The sequence below is a fragment of the Chionomys nivalis genome, chromosome 14, assembly GCF_950005125.1.
Source record: "Chionomys nivalis chromosome 14, mChiNiv1.1, whole genome shotgun sequence".
Taxonomy (NCBI): domain Eukaryota; kingdom Metazoa; phylum Chordata; class Mammalia; order Rodentia; family Cricetidae; genus Chionomys; species Chionomys nivalis.
In genome coordinates, this window is record NC_080099.1 from 68184272 (window position 1) to 68201483 (window position 17212).

The following is a 17212-nucleotide window of genomic DNA, read 5'->3' on the forward strand; positions in this document are numbered from 1 at the left end:
GCTTTGTTTGGATACCCCTTTTGGGACTCCAAGGGGGCTGTTTGGCCTCATTCAGTGAGTCTAGTTACCCAGAAAAGCTCTTTCCTAAACTGCCTACGGTAATGTTGCAGTAGTGGGACCAATAAAGGTTTTCTTTGGGTGGTCCTTCTGTACCTACTTTGATAGGTTGCCCTGGTAACCCAAAGATGGAAGCAGCAGGCCAGAGGAGATTCCTGATGACAGTGGCAGTGGTGGCAAAAGAAGCAGGGAAGCCTCGTGACGGTTGCCTAGCAGCCGGAGAAGCCACCGTGGACCTGGCCCCGCCTGCATAGCAACAAGTGCCCATGCCTGAGTTATACTGATCGCACCTATCACCTGGTTCCCGAATGGGGCACTTGACATCCAAGCCCCTGGCAGAGGTACAAGCGATAGAACATTTGAAGAGCAGCCAGGGTAGAAAGAAGGGAAAGTCATAGGAGTGGGCAGCAGGGGGGAAGAAGAGTGGAGAGAGGGGAAGAGCGGAGGAGAGAGAGTCAGCTCTCGAGCTACCACAGAGGACCTGGGGGACCTGGCTTTTAGAAGTGCTCCAAAGGGCTGTCTTCTCTAAGCAGTGTCTGAAACCATAGCTGTGACCCGAGTGCTGCCGAGGACTTAATGTTCCGATACCACAGGCCTGCCAGAAAACTGCGACTCTTGAGGGTGTTACATGCTTCCACCAGCCTACTGCCAAACACTGAAATAAAAATCAGAGTCCAGTGTGTGCGCTTCTTGCTTACCCATGATCACAACCCAGGCAGGACAAAAAAAAAAAAAAAAAAAAAAAAAAAAACTCAACTAGCTGACTGGTGACCCATTGCTGCTGCCCTACATTCATCCAAGTTCATTTCCAAGCTCATCACACAATTGCAGGGTGTCTGTCCTTAACAGTAAGGCACAGAGCTTGCGTCTGAGTTTATGAAGTGCTGTCCTTGGTTTATCTCCTGATATACTATTGCTAAATATTTTTGGCAGATTATTTAGCCTCTCTGTACCCTACTTCCTTATCTATAAACAAGGTTGTTAATGTTCATCTTGAGAATTGTAAATAAGTAAGTGAATCCCTGGCACATTTTGTGGCTGTTAGTAGCTCCGAAGAAATTGGCAACTTGGGGATGGAAGATGGCTCAGCAGTTAAGAAAGCTCATTGCTTTTGTAGGGTATACAGCAGCATAGCTGGCTGTATCTCCAGCTCCAGCGGATCCAACACCTTCCGAACTCCACACATCTGTATTCATGTGTTCATGTGTACACACAATTACAAAATAATAAAAATAAAACTTTTTTTAAAAAAATGATGGCCATTATGACTGAAAATGGACCAGGCACAGTGATGTGCACATGAAGGCCCAGTTGTTTGGGAGGTTGGGGTGTGATGATCACGTGAGCCCAGGAGTCTGAGAACAGCCTGGACAAAACAGAAACATTCTCTCAAGAAAAAGAAACTACCGAAAATACATTTGTGGTGCTACATCATTAGGTGAATTATTGGACATGGCCTCCAAAGGAAGAGGAAAGTACTGACAAAGAGGACAGAATTGTCCAAACTACTTTCTGGAGTGTCTATGGCAATCAGTGGACACTAGTAATTGTGAATAATCATTTCTGAAATTATGCTATTGAAAGAGTCAGAGCTTTCAAGACATGCTATTAAACTGCAATTTTGACTACAGCAATCACTTAAACCCCATTTGATAGAACAAATTAACTAATGCACCCACAAAATACACGCTGGTGATTGAAATGGAATTAATATAAACAGTGGATCAGGATTTCTGTAGGACATCAATGACATACACAAAGGATTGAACTGAGATTAAGAAAGGGATGATTTCCCGAAGGATCACAAGGCTGAGGCACCCTGCAAAGGATGGAAAAGCAGCCCAGGACTGCTACAGTTTCAGGTAGCTGTCAAGACCCCCAGGATAAAGGGAACACTGCATTTGGATGCCAGCTCAAAGCATACAATAGGAGTCACCCAGGAGAAACGGTAACTGCAGACTAATGAATCCATGGGCAGAAATAATTGACAAACTGTTCATGGGGTGGGAATGGAATTGTGAGGACGACTCTGAAGTGTGGGTGGGGCAGAGGGATGGGGACTGGGATGCTATTGAGCTCAACTTGTCTCTTGTTGATAGTCTCCTGCTGGCACCCCATCCTCCCTAGCTCTGACGTCCCCTTCTGGCTTACATGAGCATGTGCACACATGTGTGCTTTCCTCTCCTATAACCGTGGACCCTTCTAGCTGCTCACCTCAGTTCAAGACCCATTGTCTCGCCTTTAACTGCAGCCATAACTTGCCAGCTATTTTTCCTGACTCCAGCATTTTCCTTTTCTCCCTCCTGCTTTCTGCTTATAGGTCACTCCACAAGGACCCCTTGTCCAAAGGCCTCTCCATCTTCTTCAGCCTTACGATCAGCAAACGGCACTTCTCTAAACCCTCATGTACATTACAAATTGGGTACCACCATTCCTCTTCCTTGCCCCTCAACTCTTTCATGCAACGAAGTCACCAAATTCTGTCTATTCTTTCAGCCCATTTTCCATATGGCCTCTTCTGTGTTAGAAATCTAACCATGGGACTCTTGTTAAAAACCCTTTTACATGGCCTTGAGAATGAATCCTAAACTCCATAATAGTGACCTTATAAAAGATACTTTGTGATGTGGCTCCCATTGATCCCTCCGGTCTCCTCTCCTCATCCTAGCTGTTTCTAGTTGCCGACTTTGGAAGTTTATGCTCTAACCTTAGTAGGTAAATTTCACTTTCCCTAATGAGGCACACAGTCACTTCCTCCAGTCCGTCTCACAAGTTACTCTCTGAACTTGGCACGCTCTTTCCTCCCATTTTCACATTGTATCAACATCTTGGACGCAAAGTCCTTGATGGCAGTTACTATGTATTTCTTCATCAATGAGTTGGCAGCACTCGATACCAGTTCCTGGACCCTGGCCTGTTCTTCAATCCTCGAAGTCAAGTCCATTGTCTAAGCTGCTGTATTGTAGCTAAGAGACAGAGCTGGAATTTGACCTAGCTTCTGATGTTAAGGTTTATGTACATTCCTTTCCCTACACCGCCTCCTATTTAGATAAAACCCCTTTGACGTAGTACAATGTCTTGGTTCACTCATTTATTCAACAAACACGTGACATATACTGTTTGATAAAGGGGTTAAACTGGTGAGCAGTTTACTTCCGGTTTGATAAGAGATAAATCAAGAGCATAGAGCAATGCTTTCCTAGGAGGAACCATGAGGTAATGGGAAAGAGTGGGGTAATCACCTAACCTGGTCCTAGGAGGTCAGGAAGGACCCTTCAGAGAGTGGTTCCTAACGTTAGACATGGGGAGGACCCTGCAGAGAGTGATTCCTAACCTTAGACGTCGGGAAGGACCCTGCAGAGAGTAGTTCCTAACCTTAGACTTCGGGTGGACCCTGTAGAGAGTGGTTCCTAACCTTAGACGTTGGGTGGACCCTGCAGAGAGTGGTTCCTAACCTTAGACATCGAGGAGGACCCTGCAGAGAGTGGTTCCTAATCTTAGACATCAGGGAGGACCCTGCAGACAGTGGTTCCTAACCATAGACGTCGGGGAGGGCCCTTCAGAGAGTGAAGGGTTCACCAGTGCCATAAGCGAGTGCTGAAAGGTCAAACAAAGCAAAAGCTTGTGAAGATCCATCTGGGAGAATGACTCCATTGCTTTCTCCAGTGCAAACAGAAGCCAGAGTAGGGAGGTTAAGGGAGAAATGAGAGAGCCAGTGTAGACTACTCTTTCATGGGTAACTCTGAAGGAAGAAAGGAAAACGGAACCATCTGACAAGAGGGTGTTTAAGGATGTTCATGTGTTTTGAGAGCATTTGAAAGTCTAGGAGAGAGACGGCTGATGGGGACAGGAGGAGGGATCGGTTATGCATCCTAGCTGAGGCTGCGGTTTTAGGCAGGAGGGTGGGTTCCTTTTCCTCTCCCACAGAAGGTATGGGAGCTGGCGAGTTTGCTGACATGATGGTAAGACGTTATGGAGCTCCCATCTGATGGCTTTGGAAGTAAAGTAATCTACTGAATGTAGACGGGAGAGGAGAGATGCAGGGCTCCAAGAGTGAAGTCCGTGCTTTGAGAGGTGACAATCAAAGGCAGCACTGGCCCATTTCCTCCATACCATTTCTGCCCATGCTTTGCAAGTCTTACAGCTTTCAAGTCATTTCTACAAGACTGATCACAGCTTCGTATTCTATGCACACCCTGGAACTTCACATATTGCCTACTCTTGGGAATCTCAATTAATCCTCCACCCACCATCCCTCGGTCCTTGGCTCTCTGCTGACTAGGCTGCTGAGTCTTCCTGAGGGCTCAGTGCACACTTGGTCCAAGCATGTGTGGTGTGGTCTTGCATGTACAGAAACCTTCCAGTTTCTATGTCTACCCTCTCCTCTCCTCCTCCCTGTCAGTTTATGTACCATATTTTACTCACTCCTGTGAGGACTCAGACCACAGGAGCCCTCGGTACAGCTTCTTGGCCTGTGGAGCACTATGAACTAAAGGAAAGGGCTCCGATGAGACATTTTTCTCATGCTCTTCTTCTATATTCTGCTCCCTTTCCTCCCCAAGGTAGAACACAGAGACTAGTCCCTCTCCTCAAAGCTAGACATAAAACTTAGAAATATTTCCCAACTTTCTCTTGACTTTCTGTGTGGAACTTGGTTATGAAGATTTTTCTGATTGTTATCTGATATTGGTCATCAGACACCTGTTTTATGTGGAATCTGATCTCATACTCAGGAAAGAGGAATGTCATCCAGACAGATCAGGAGGAGACTGAGCACACGGGCATTTTGGGGTTCCCTTTAGTCTGTCACCACTGGATGAACCTTCTTAATCCGTCACCTTCTTCATTTGTCATGAAGCATAAAAGCATAAAGACTAGGGGTGTAGCCAGCTATTAGAGAGCTTGTCTAGGTGTGCAAGGCCCTGAGTGCCATCCCTAACACCACACCCACACAAGACAACACAGACAACAGTAACAATCCTAGGTGTGCAAGGCCCTGAGCGCTATCCCTAACACCACACCCACACAAGACAACAGTAACAATCCTAGGTGTGCAAGGCCCTGAGCGCTATCTCTAATACCACACCCACACAAGACAACAGTAACAATCCTAGGTGTGCAAGGCCCTGAGCGCTATCTCTAACACCACACCCACACAAGACAACACAGACAACAGTAACAATCCTAGGTGTGCAAGGCCCTGAGCGCTATCCCTAACACCACACCCACACAAGACAACAGTAACAATCCTAGGTGTGCAAGGCCCTGAGCGCTATCTCTAATACCACACCCACACAAGACAACAGTAACAATCCTAGGTGTGCAAGGCCCTGAGCGCTATCTCTAACACCACACCCACACAAGACAACACAGACAACAGTAACAAAGAGAACCTAGCCACAACGAGTCTGCCCTGAGTAGCTCTTTATTTTTCAATGTTTTTGTGTACTGCAGAAATTGGATTAAATGAATTTAGTATGCTTTTCTCCCATTAGCCTGTCTTTGTTTTATTTTGGAACAGGAACCCTGGGGTGGCCGAGGAACTCCTTCCTGATACTCAGCATGTTTTTTCATAGCAGTTCTACGTGTCTTCCTGAATGATTCAGTGTCTCATCTTCCGAAGACACCTCCCGCTCAGGCCTTCACTATAGCCTTCTACCATGGGAGCCCAGAATCTGCCTCTTTTCCATCTTTCAGTACACTTTCTGACTTAAAGGGCTTTGTCTTATATGCATTAGATTAAGTCTTGAAGGGGAGGACTGTTAGCAAATTTCTCTCTCTCTCTCTCTCTCTCTCTCTCTCTCTCTCTCTCTCTCTCTCTCGTGCGCCTTCTTCTTCTTCTTCTTCTTCTTCTTCTTCTTCTTCTTCTTCTTCTTCTTCTTCTTCTTCTCCTTCTCCTTCTCCTTCTCCTTCTCCTTCTCCTTCTCCTTCTCCTTCTCCTTCTCCTTCTTCTTCTTTCTAGTGACTGGTTTTCTCCGTGTAGCTTTCAAACTTGTCCTGAAACTCACTCTGTAGACCAGGCTGGCCTCGAACTCACAGAGATCCGCCTGTTTCCGCCTCCCGAGTGCTGGGATTAAAGGTGTGTGCCACCACTGCCTGGCGCAAATTTATCTTTTATCTGTCAACAAGTTTAAGATAATACCTTTCATACGTGTCTACTTAAAAAATAATGATTTTAATACTATATCAATTGAAAAATGAATGAGTTAATGATTAATGGCAATTTCTCTGCCCAGATTAGTCTTTACCCACCATTCTTCCCATCTTTCCATAAGTAATCCTAAACCCTTCATTCACCCTCCCAACTGTCTTCCTTCAGTCTCTATTAATCGAGATAAACTCAGTTACCACCAGAGGGAAGCAGAGAGCACAGAAACACTGTGAAAAAGACATCGGTCAAGCCATTGCTGGTTGGGCAGTTTCTATGAAACTGGGTTTACCCAGCCAGGCTTCTCTGCACTTCCCAGTTTCATAGAAATGGCTTGAGTCCCTTAATTCTGGCAGTCGGGTTGAAGAGAGAAAAGTACTAACTGCATATAACAATGGAACGACCAGCTGTCACACAAAGATGGCTTGGAACATCTTGGAATGTCAAGCAAGCCTGGAGAAGAAAAACCAAGATGACAGCCTTTTCCTGAGGTGATGCCACCTACTCAGAAAGGGAGCCCATGACAGACCAAAGTAAGGATTGCAGCAATATCCAACGTGATGAGCCATTAATTTTTTTATTGGGGTCACTGAAGAAGTGTGGGTAGGCGTGCTTACAGGAGCAGGGATGACTCAAAAGCAGCTGCATCCTGGGAAAGCGTTAGGAATATTTTGAGCTCTCCGCCAATCAAATCAAATCAGACCAAATTAAAAGATATCCAGGTTTAATTAGACTCCTGTGCTCTCGGGTGGCCCAGAGGGGAACTGGAAAACCGCCAAGAGAACCACGTTTATTGGGGGGGGGTGTGCTAAATAGCCTTTGGGAGTGGTCTTGACCTTTTCTGGGGAAGGGTCAACGTTTGGCGGGCTACCTAGACTCTCCTCAGAGAGGGTTCAAGGTTCAAGGGGCACAGGGACAGGGCCTCCAAAACTGGAGACGGGGATTTACAGAAAGCCCACTGCAACACTGGTGGAGTTTAGAGAAGCTGGACGCTTAGAGTCCTCTTGCACTGCTTTCCAGCAGCTGACAGACAGCCCAGGGTCCTCTCTCAGCAGGAGGGCTCTCTGCAGGAGGGCTGCCTCGAGTCTCTGCCCCAGCCACTCTCCACCCCTGTTGTAGCCCCCAGGAAGCTTTCAAGTTTTGTTTTCCAAGATCCTTCCAGGACAGTGTTTCAATTTGGAGGGAGCGGTTTAATTCTGAAGAAGATGCCACACACCATCTCTAATTATTGCTAAATTCTTGGATATCCTGTGAATGGGGAATCATGCTTTCACGGAGAGTGGCCTGAGGAGGGAGCACTTACGTCAGTATGAGAAGCCTCTTTATCTTTTTAACATTTCTTGTGTGTGCACATGTGTGTGTGTGCAAGCATGTGGAGGTCAGAGGTCACTGCCAGGTGTCTTCCTCTATCTCAGTGAACGTGGAACTCTCTGATTTGGCTTGGCTGTCTCGCCAGTGAGCTCCAGGGAACCTCTTGTCTAAGTCTTCCCAGCACCTGGGTTACAATGTGGACAAAAAATGCAGCAACACTTTATGTGGATGCTGAGCATAGAACTCAGTCCCCCCTGCTTGGAAGGTGTGGTGGTTTGAATGTAATTGATCCCCATAAGCTGGTAGGGAGTGGCACTATTAGGAGGTGTGGCTTTGTCGGGGTGGGTATGGCCTTCTTGGAAGAAGTGTGTCACTGTGGGGGTGGGCTTTGAGGTTTCCTATGCTCGGTGTCTCAGTCCACTTCCTGTGACCTGTAAGATGTAGGACCCTCAGCTATTCCTCTAGTACCATGTCTGCCTGCATGCTGCCATGTGCCCCGCCATGATGATAATGAACTGAACTTTCTGAACTATAAGCCACCACCTTGATCAAATGTTTTCCTTTATGAGAGTTGCCATGGTCATGGTGTCTCTGCACAGCAATAGAGACCCTAACTAAGACAGGAGGTAAACACTACACCAACTCAGCCATCCCTGCCCCCCCCCCGCCCCCCTACTAAAGCAGTAGTTCTCAACCTGGGGGTCGTGACACATTTTGGGGGAGGGGGTTGAATGACCCTTTCATGGGGCTCATATATCAGATATCCTGCATGTCAGATATTTGCATTACAGTTTATAACAGAAGCAAACCTACAGTTAATTAGCAACAAAAATAATTTTATGTTGGGGGTCACCACAACCATATTAAAGGGTTGCAGCATTAGGAGAGGGGAGAACCACTGCACTAAAGGGAACTTCTAACAGTAAGGGTTCTAAAAGACCCCTTTGGTTTGAAATGTGATATAGTGACCTGGCAACTTTGAAACCTCACAGCCTTGGAGAGACCTCTTCAAAACATGGTTGAGGACCATCTGGTTTGAGGTTGGACTGGGTAAGTTCTGATGACTCTTCCGGATCTAAGATCCATAAATCTGTGACTGACTCAGCCTTTAAATCAGGCCCAAAGGCTGGCCCACGAGACACTCTTCTTAGGTCTCTGTGACTTCAAATGCTATAGCGATTCATCTGGAGGGATCCCTGTGACCCGGCCACACCAGGGACTGTCAGATGACTCGTGAATAGATGGCAGTGTTCACTGAGACGGGAAAAGAGACGTATTTTAGAAGTCATATAATAACAAAGTACAGAAGAGGCAGTGGAGAAAGGAGTACGTATTAGTGACTTTAGGGTTTTTTGAAAATTATTTGTAAGCGTGTACATGTGTGGAGGTTAGTGGACAACTTACCATCCATCATGCCTGTTTCAGGGCTGGAACTCGGGTTGTTAGGCTCGGTGGCAATGTCCCTTCGCCTACAGAGTCATCTCTTCAGTCCCTTGTCACAGTTCCTTGACTCCGTGACAACACAGCTGAGAAGTGTTCTTTCCGGATCACGGATTGGGGATGCAGGCCATCATGTCGGGGAAGTGTGGCAGTAGGCATGTGAGGCAGATGGAAGAAGAGAGATGGACCTGAGACTCCGCCTACTTCCTCCTTTCCACGCCACTCACATGGGGGCTGGTCTTTTCTCTTCAGTTCAACCTTGCTGCCATTGTCTTCCCAGAGGTTTGTCTTCTGGGTGATCATAAGCCCCAGCAAGTCGACAAGATTAAGCACCACAAGATGGTTCCCGAAAAGAAAGGTTTCGACAGGTTTGCTCGTTAGAGCTTAACAGTAGGGTAGCTGAGAACGAGAAAGAGGGTTAATAGTGGTATGTTAAGCTGTATTTTGGCTCACGGAGTAGAAAAGCACTCAAGTTATACCTGGCAATGTGTACACTTTACCCGACAAAACACAGAGAGAGTTATCCGTGCGCTGTGGAAGGTTGCAGAGACGCAGCTGTGCCGCCACACTGTGACCCCTTTGCCCTCTGCCCTGTGTTTCCACAACACAAGGGATTCGTCATTCTCCCTGCTCTCACTTTCCTGGCCTGGTCATCTCTTCTGTTGTCCCCGGACTTCTGCTTTCTCTGCTCTCGCTTCTCTCTCTGTGACTTTGCACATTCACCCTGGCTAATGACTATGCTTTGTACTCTGAGAAATTCTGAGTATACAGCCACATATGTCCAAGAGTGAACTCAGAGACTCTGCTGCTCCCCAGAGAACTGTTCTGTTGCCGGAGCTCATCCACCACATCTTCCTTAAGACTAATTACAAGGGGGCATTTGGATAGGCCCTGATCCTGCCTCTTCTGCCAGACTAAGAATAAGAGCTCCTAGAAAGGAGCCTCAATGGGGAGTTGTGCAGTTGGGGTTGTAGCCCAGTTGGTAGAGCAGTGCCCAGCATTCACAGAGCTCTGGTTCCGCTCCCAGCACTGCATAGGCCAGGTACGGTGGCACTCGCATTGTGAGTGGACTAGATAAGACTGTATGAAAAACAAACGAATAAGAACAACAATCAGGCAGACTTTCTGAGGGTGCAGAGAAGGGCTACCCAGCTGTTAGGCACACTGCTCACCATTCAGTCACAGCTGGAAAACCAGTTCTTGTGATGTCTGAAAGCAAAGGTTAAGAACAAGGCTGGAAACATTGTCTGGGAACCTCAGACTTACATGAAGACCCTGCTCACCCCTGACTCCTCTCATGAAGAAAAAAGAGTTAAAGAAACTTGGCATGCATTTTCTTTAGCAGTGGCACCCCGGAAAGACTGTAGACTAGTTCTTTCGCAGATCTGAAGTAGTACCCTAGTTAATCCTCATCAGATAAATTCTTTGATGACAACATTCCTGATTCGCTTAAGTTGGCCAGTTCTATACTCGTAACTTGTCACTAAGAAAGCCCACAGATACAGGTGTTGTGGGACATTTGTACACTGTGTGAATATGCATTGCTCTGATTGGTGTGATAAAGAGCTGAATGGCCAATACTGAGGCAGAAGAGGATAGGCGGGATTTCCAGAGAGAAAGAGGAAGAAGAGGAGGAATCTAGGCACCAGATTATGACAGATGCCAGGTGTTGGGGACCCTTCCTCAACTTCCTCGGTGATGGATGACCCTGGGTAGTGCCGCAGAAATCAGGACACAGGGGATGCAGAGTTGGAGATGCAACTGCATACTTTATTGTAAAGCCAGTGCTCTTTTTACAATACTCAAATCATGATTCAAACTAGCAATGAAACTAATACATGAAAATAGTTTCAAAGACTAGGAACTTGGTTGCAAATAATTTCAAGAGCTTCATGCCCTAGCTAATCTAAACAAAAAGCTCAGTGTTATGGGAAAAACTCGTGCTGTAATATAATATGTAAAAACACCTCATCAGGAGACAAACCACCACCTAATCAGAGCCTTTGAACTACAGAGCACATCTGTGTTCTCAAGGACTGACCATTGGCAAGGCACTCTACTGATGGGAGAGGTTTGCCTCCTCCCAACTTGGTTTGCCAAGCCTGTCAGCAAGAATGCTACCTCAAGTCATCCCTGCACAAAGTTTCTATGCAGTTCAAATCCGGCCCTCTACAGCCAGGGAGATCTGCCTGCTTCTGTTTCCTAGAGTGCTGGGGTTAAGTGTATACCATTACACCTGGTCCAAATAATTTAGTATTTTAAAGCATACTAGCTTCTTTTGGTTATTAAATACTCAGATAAAGGTAAAACAAAACAAAACAAACATCACCTTTTAAGCCTCCATGTCTCCCAACACCTCATAGTTTTGATGATCTGAAGTTAACATTAACTATAAAAGCTTTAATATGAGGCATTGGGATGGTTAATTTCTCCCAAGTCAACAATTTATCTGGATTTATCTGATGACATCTGACCTACTTCTCAGCATTCCAGGCCTTGATTATCTAAAGACCTCCCCAAGGCCTCAGTCCATAATACCCTCCTTTTGATAAGACTTAAGAAGCCTTTAGTGTGCTCCAGCAGAACTTCAAAGGCACATTGGCATCAGGGCACATTCTCAAAACATGCAACATACCAGGTGCATTCCGCAGTGTTTAAGGCAAAACATAAAGTAGGTAGTGGATTCTGAGGAGGCTCCTGTTCTGGGAAGGCTTGTAGGGATGCAGGAGCATGGAGAGTGGTAGGGAAGCATTCTAAGGGGCTTGACTCAAACAAAGAACCCAAGGTGAGTCCTGGCTGAAGCCAATCCTGTCTGAATGCCAATTCTGGTGAAACCTATCCTCCTCTCAAGGTCTCTGGTTCACTTTCCAGTCTGGGTCAGTTTAGCACGGGAACAGCATGGCCGTGAGTAGCTGCTCTCTGGTTCCTTTCCCATTTCTCCAAAGCTAAGCTTCTGGTTCTCTTATGGGATACATCTCCATTCTAACATACAGTGCTGAGAGGGGTTACAATGCTGTCATAGCCTTCACATGGAAGTTAAACACTTGCCTGCTCATGTACTCAGGGTGGAACATGAAAGAAAACATTTATCCGTTGAGTCTAGAGGGTGTATAGCTGCCAGATGCTTCTCTATTTAGGGTGAGTTACAACTGGGGACAACAAGGTGACAGTACTTATGGAATTTCTATGTCTGAAATGGCAACTGATAGCCATAAAAGATTGTATAAGTTTAAAGCTAAAATGAGAACCCAGTACAAAGCTGAATTTCAAGTGTCTTATAGTTCCATACGGCTAGTGGCTCCCAACTGGACAGGACAGAACCATTCTGTCTCTGCGGAAAGTGTTACAGAACAGTGATGTTCTAGAATAATGGATTCTATTACATTATCCTTATGGGGTGTTTCACCTGTCCGATAAGAAAAAGACAAGGCTGTATCTTTTCTTAGGCCAAGATTATGTTTAGATGTGTGTCTGTGAACATGTGAGGGAAAGTAACCACAAAGACAGAAGGGTCTCAGATGCCCTGGAGCTGGTATCACAGGTGGTTGTGAGCCACCTGACATGGGTGCTTGGAATGTAACTTGAGTCCTCTGGAAGAGCAGTGGTGAGAATTTAGATGAGAATATCACCTGATGGTTCATGTATTTGACTCCAGTTGGTGCTACTGTTTGGGGACATAGAGGAGGTATGGTCTTGTCACTAAAGGCAGGCTTTAGGAGTGAAGATTCCCACCATTTCTGGTTGTTCTTCCTGCTTCAGACTTGTGTTACAGGATGAGAGTCCTCAGCTTGTCCTCTCGTCACCTGGCTCCTGCTTGTTGGTATGGAAAGCAGAGTCCCCACCACCATGGCCCCTAACCCTCTGGAACCATAGCCCAAATTAAATCTTCCTTCCATAAGTTGCCTTGGCCATGGTGTCTTATCACAGAAACATAAAAGTGACTAACATAGGTAGCAAGTTCCTCCTTTTTTATTCTTTATACTACCAAAGAAACAAAAACAGCAACATCAAAAAACTTGTAATAATACAGTACAATTAGTGCTTCTATCAAGAATGGACTGCCTCACCCTGCCATGGACTAGAGATCATTTTTAATTTACAAACTGAAGAAGGGACTTATAAGTGAGCAGTCAATGAATTCAAAGCATTAACCCTCCCAGTGAGAGTGAAGGTTCTCATGGAATCAGATGGGAAGTTATTTCAACAGTCACTTATTTTTTTATTGTTTTGACTTATTATGTATACAATATTCTGTCTGTGTGTACGCCTGCAGGCCAGAAGAAGGCACCAGACCCCATTATAGATAGCTGTGAGCCACCATGTGGTTGCTGGAAATTGAACTCAGGACCTTTGGAAGAGCAGGCAATGCTCTTAACCTCTGAGCCATTTCTCCAGCCCCTCAACAGTCACTTTTTATTTTGGCTGTGAAGATGTGTTGTAGATCGGTGTCCTCAGAACAGTCATTACCATCCTAATCAGAGTAGCTGTGACCACCTGGGGAAGGCCCCCAGCAGGAGGTGATGCTCACTGGAGGCTCCAGCCCCTCTTCGTGCACTTCCCTCCCAGCTGTGTGTGACTTGCCCTGGCCACATGTAGTCTCAGATGTTGCTAGAGTCTGTAGAAGGTGGGTGGTTGTCCAAGTGGGAGAGTCTACGTACACAGCACAGAGGAAGTTGTCATTTATGCTGCGTTGAGAATTTTAGTGATGTGGCTGCTTTGTGGTCATTCGCATTTCCCTAAGTAAGCCCCAACCCATGCTCCTATAAGACTAACTCACTGGTTCACTAAGTTGGACTCTGGTAGAATCATTATGTTGGTCTGATTGATGTCGATGTCCTAGCTGCAGTGAATATGGTTAAGTCTCCCTATGAAATGTTTACATAATAAGATAGTCCAATATTTTTTCCTTAAAGTCCTAGGGTTTCATCTCAACAAATATCACTGTGGTAGTTATTCTAGAATCTGCAGTTGAGACATTGCAGTAGTTAATACCTGTTTTATTAGGAAAAGATGCCAGCCTGCAGAACGGGTTGCTTATGTTCTCCAAAGACATCACTTGTAAAGACCTGTGATATGTGGCAGACACACGCGATGGGTCACGCTCAGTCTAATAAGGAATCTGCTTGTGGCAGGTTTTCAGTACAAGTTTCTAGACCTGAGTGAGCGTCAAGACCTTTAGCTCTTTTAAAATTTAAAATGATGCTTGTTAATTTTTCACTGCAAACAAATACGTTTGTTAAATCCTTTTGCAAACTTTTAAAAGTTGAGATGTTAACGAGCTAGTTTTGAGCTTATGTATAAATCTTTTTTTAAAGATGGAATTAAATGAGTTTGAACCTTGACTGTGTGGTAAGTCCTCTGGCTAGATGGGTCAGACACACGAGTGTGAAAAGGTATGCTCTTTATCAGATTATTTCATGAGAAGAAGTGGAGGGAAATTTGTAAAATCTTACTTCCATTCAATTTCTATGCATCTTTCACGCATCCCTAATATGATGTAAATACTAGTTTTTACATCTGTATGATGTGTTAAGACCAGGCTCTGAAGTGTGAGAACAGAAAGAGGTAGGTGTGGCTAATTTATACTGCCAGGTAAGTTTACATGGGTCTAGTAGCAACCAAAATAAAAATTAAAAAAATAGCCCTGGATTTCCGGGTAATGTATCTGTGTATCTGTTTATTAGGAGTCTTCACAGTATTAACCCACTGTTATTTTGCTCTGAGCATTTGTTAAATGCTGCCTCCCTCTGCATCTCCCAGGTCTGGTCCTCAGTTACTTTAGGAGAAAGGCGGGAGGAGAGCCGGAGGCTCCGCCCCTGGGAGGAGGCGGCCAGTTAGGCTGGTCCGGCAGGCAGGAGGCGTGGTCTAGAGGGGCGTGGCCCCGCAGCAGGTCACGTGTCAGACTGGGCGCCAACAATTCTGGCGCGCGCGTTCCCAGGCCTTCCTGGCTCAGGAGGCGCGGTTCCTCGGCTTCCGCACGGTTCCCTCTCGGGATCCCCAGGGCGTCCTCGTGATAGCGTCCGCGTGGGTGACGGCCGCCCGGTGGCACTGCCCTGCCTGTGTGGAGGCCGCCTCAGGAGCGGGCCCGCGAGCGCGCAGGTCAGTGTGGCTCGGGGTGGGGCGTGACGGGCCTCGGAGCCTCGGGATCTCGGCTGTGAGAGCCAGGGCTGCGGGCGCGACACGCCGCGCATCTGCGAGCGACTTAGGAGCGCGTGTCCTAACTTGTAGTTTCCTTCCAGCCGAAGGACTGATTGACAATGGAAGTCACGCGTCGTGCGTGAGACCATTGTCCCGGACCGCCTCTACAACCCCCAACGACAGCAAAAGGCGATTTAGCAATCGAATGACCGCAGCTGCACTGACTCTTAACCCGTGGCCCCAGAGATCTGCAGGGGGCATTGAATCGCGTTTTCCTGCTTGGAGTTTTCAGCTGTCGGGTGTTTTTAAGTAGGCAGCATTGTGGAACTGAATGGCTCAGCGTCTGCTAGTAAGTTAGACAAAGCTGATTGAATGCTGCTCAGTAGTTATTTGGTTTGTAAGGCTGCTTGATATTGGAATTGAACTAGCTCTGCATCAGTAAGGTCTTGTCTGAAGTCCTTCAGTTCTCTGTAAAAGACAAATAGTGGATAGTTTGGGACAGACATTTCTTAGCTTTTGGAAATTGTTGTCTATGTTGGAGGCCATCAGTGTTCACATGCAAACGCTGTCCTTTTTTTCTCCCTTGCACCATGGTTAATATAAATTTTAAGTTCCTCGGATAAATTGTAAGCATCTGTAATTATGGAATAGCTACAAAGTCCACTTTCTTCCCATAGTCTAATTCTAAGTTGCCGGGTGAGCCCCATGTACAACCTACACAGAGAAAGATGTCAGTAACACTTCCAAAGTTTGTCCTTTTAGTTTCTCGCGGGCAGAGTAACTCCCAGCAGTGTTTGGCAGCTGATGCTCAAAATAAGAGTTAACTCCCAGAAATCAAGCAGCCTTATCGGAAATAGTTGTTCAGTGACACTTGTTAAGTGTTGATTGTACATCATCGGGGCTGTCTCTGGGGACTGCTCATTTTCCAGGTATTATTCAAGCAGTTTGCACACCTGTGAACAGCCAGGCAGGATTTCTCTAAAAAGTCCTTCTGCTGTGTTCTCTTAAAGGGAAATGAAACGGTTCCAGAAGAAACCAGTCTGTGGAAGAATAGTTGGTTCTTTTGGGGGGTTGTATGATACATTGTCCACTGAATTACAAACTTTCTCTTGTCGATTTGACCGAGAACTGTGTGATCATAGTATTTTTCAGTTGGAGCTCTGTTGTGGCAATTTTTGTTTTATTTTCAAGACGATATTATTTCCTGGTTGTCATTCTCCTGAGTGCTGGGATTGCAAGCCTGTACTACTTCACTGGACTTGGTGACGGTTTCTTACATGTTGACACATTAAGAAGCTGACTTCATAAGTACTCACAGAAAAAAAGTCAGTAAAAAAGCAGAAATCAACTAGTAACGTATGGAGGAGAGAGAATAAGATAGCCCTGCTTGTGAGAAGTGTGAAGGGTTAAGAACTTTGTCAGGTCTCTTAACTGGGTCAGCTTCTGCCATGATTTTGTTGATGGCATTGTAAATTCTTTGAGGTTCCTAGAAAGAGTACATAGGTTTTGCAGTGTAGTTATTGGTGTATGCCAATTCATTAATGAAGTTTCAGAAAGGGCTGGGGAGATGGCTGAGTGGGTGAACTACTTAGTATTGTGAGGACCTGGGCTCTGAGGACAGACACGTCTCTCTGTAATCCCAGGGCTGCCACATTACGGGAGGAGGCAGAGGCAGGGGATCCCTGGAAGTTTCTATGACAACTATGCTATTAGCTGTTAGAGACAATGGTGACCAGGAGACCCTGAGTCAAGGTAGAAGGCCAGGAGAGACACCGGAAGTTATATGACCTCACACATGTGCTGTGCACACAGACACATGAACATGCCACACATACCATGCACACAGTGATGAGAAACAGATATGTCACACACTCTACATAGGGTGTGTTTATGATTTTGGGTGTCATGTCTTTTATCTGAAATGGTCTTCGTGGCTGAACTTGAGGTTTTTCTCTCCCAAAACTGAAGGGAAGCTCTTGTGTGAGAAATAGATGATTCAGGTTACTCCACTGGCGTTTCCCATTCATTAGCCCGCGAGGAGGACTTTACGACACAACTGCATGTCCCATCCTGTGCCGTTGGAAAGTAAACCACAAGTGTGCTTTGTGTTTACTTCCT

At 46.0% G+C, this 17212-nt stretch overlaps 1 protein-coding gene across 1 annotated transcript in view; it reads left to right on the forward strand.

Annotated features, from left to right (window-relative positions):
- The first annotated feature begins 14987 nt into the window (after window positions 1-14987).
- Osbpl1a (oxysterol binding protein like 1A) overlaps window positions 14988-17212 on the forward strand; it is a 191436-nt gene continuing 189211 nt past the window's right edge. Inside the window, exon 1 of the mRNA XM_057789364.1 lies at window positions 14988-15055. The gene's annotated coding sequence lies outside the window, so the exon portion shown is untranslated. The remainder of the gene's footprint in view (window positions 15056-17212) is intronic.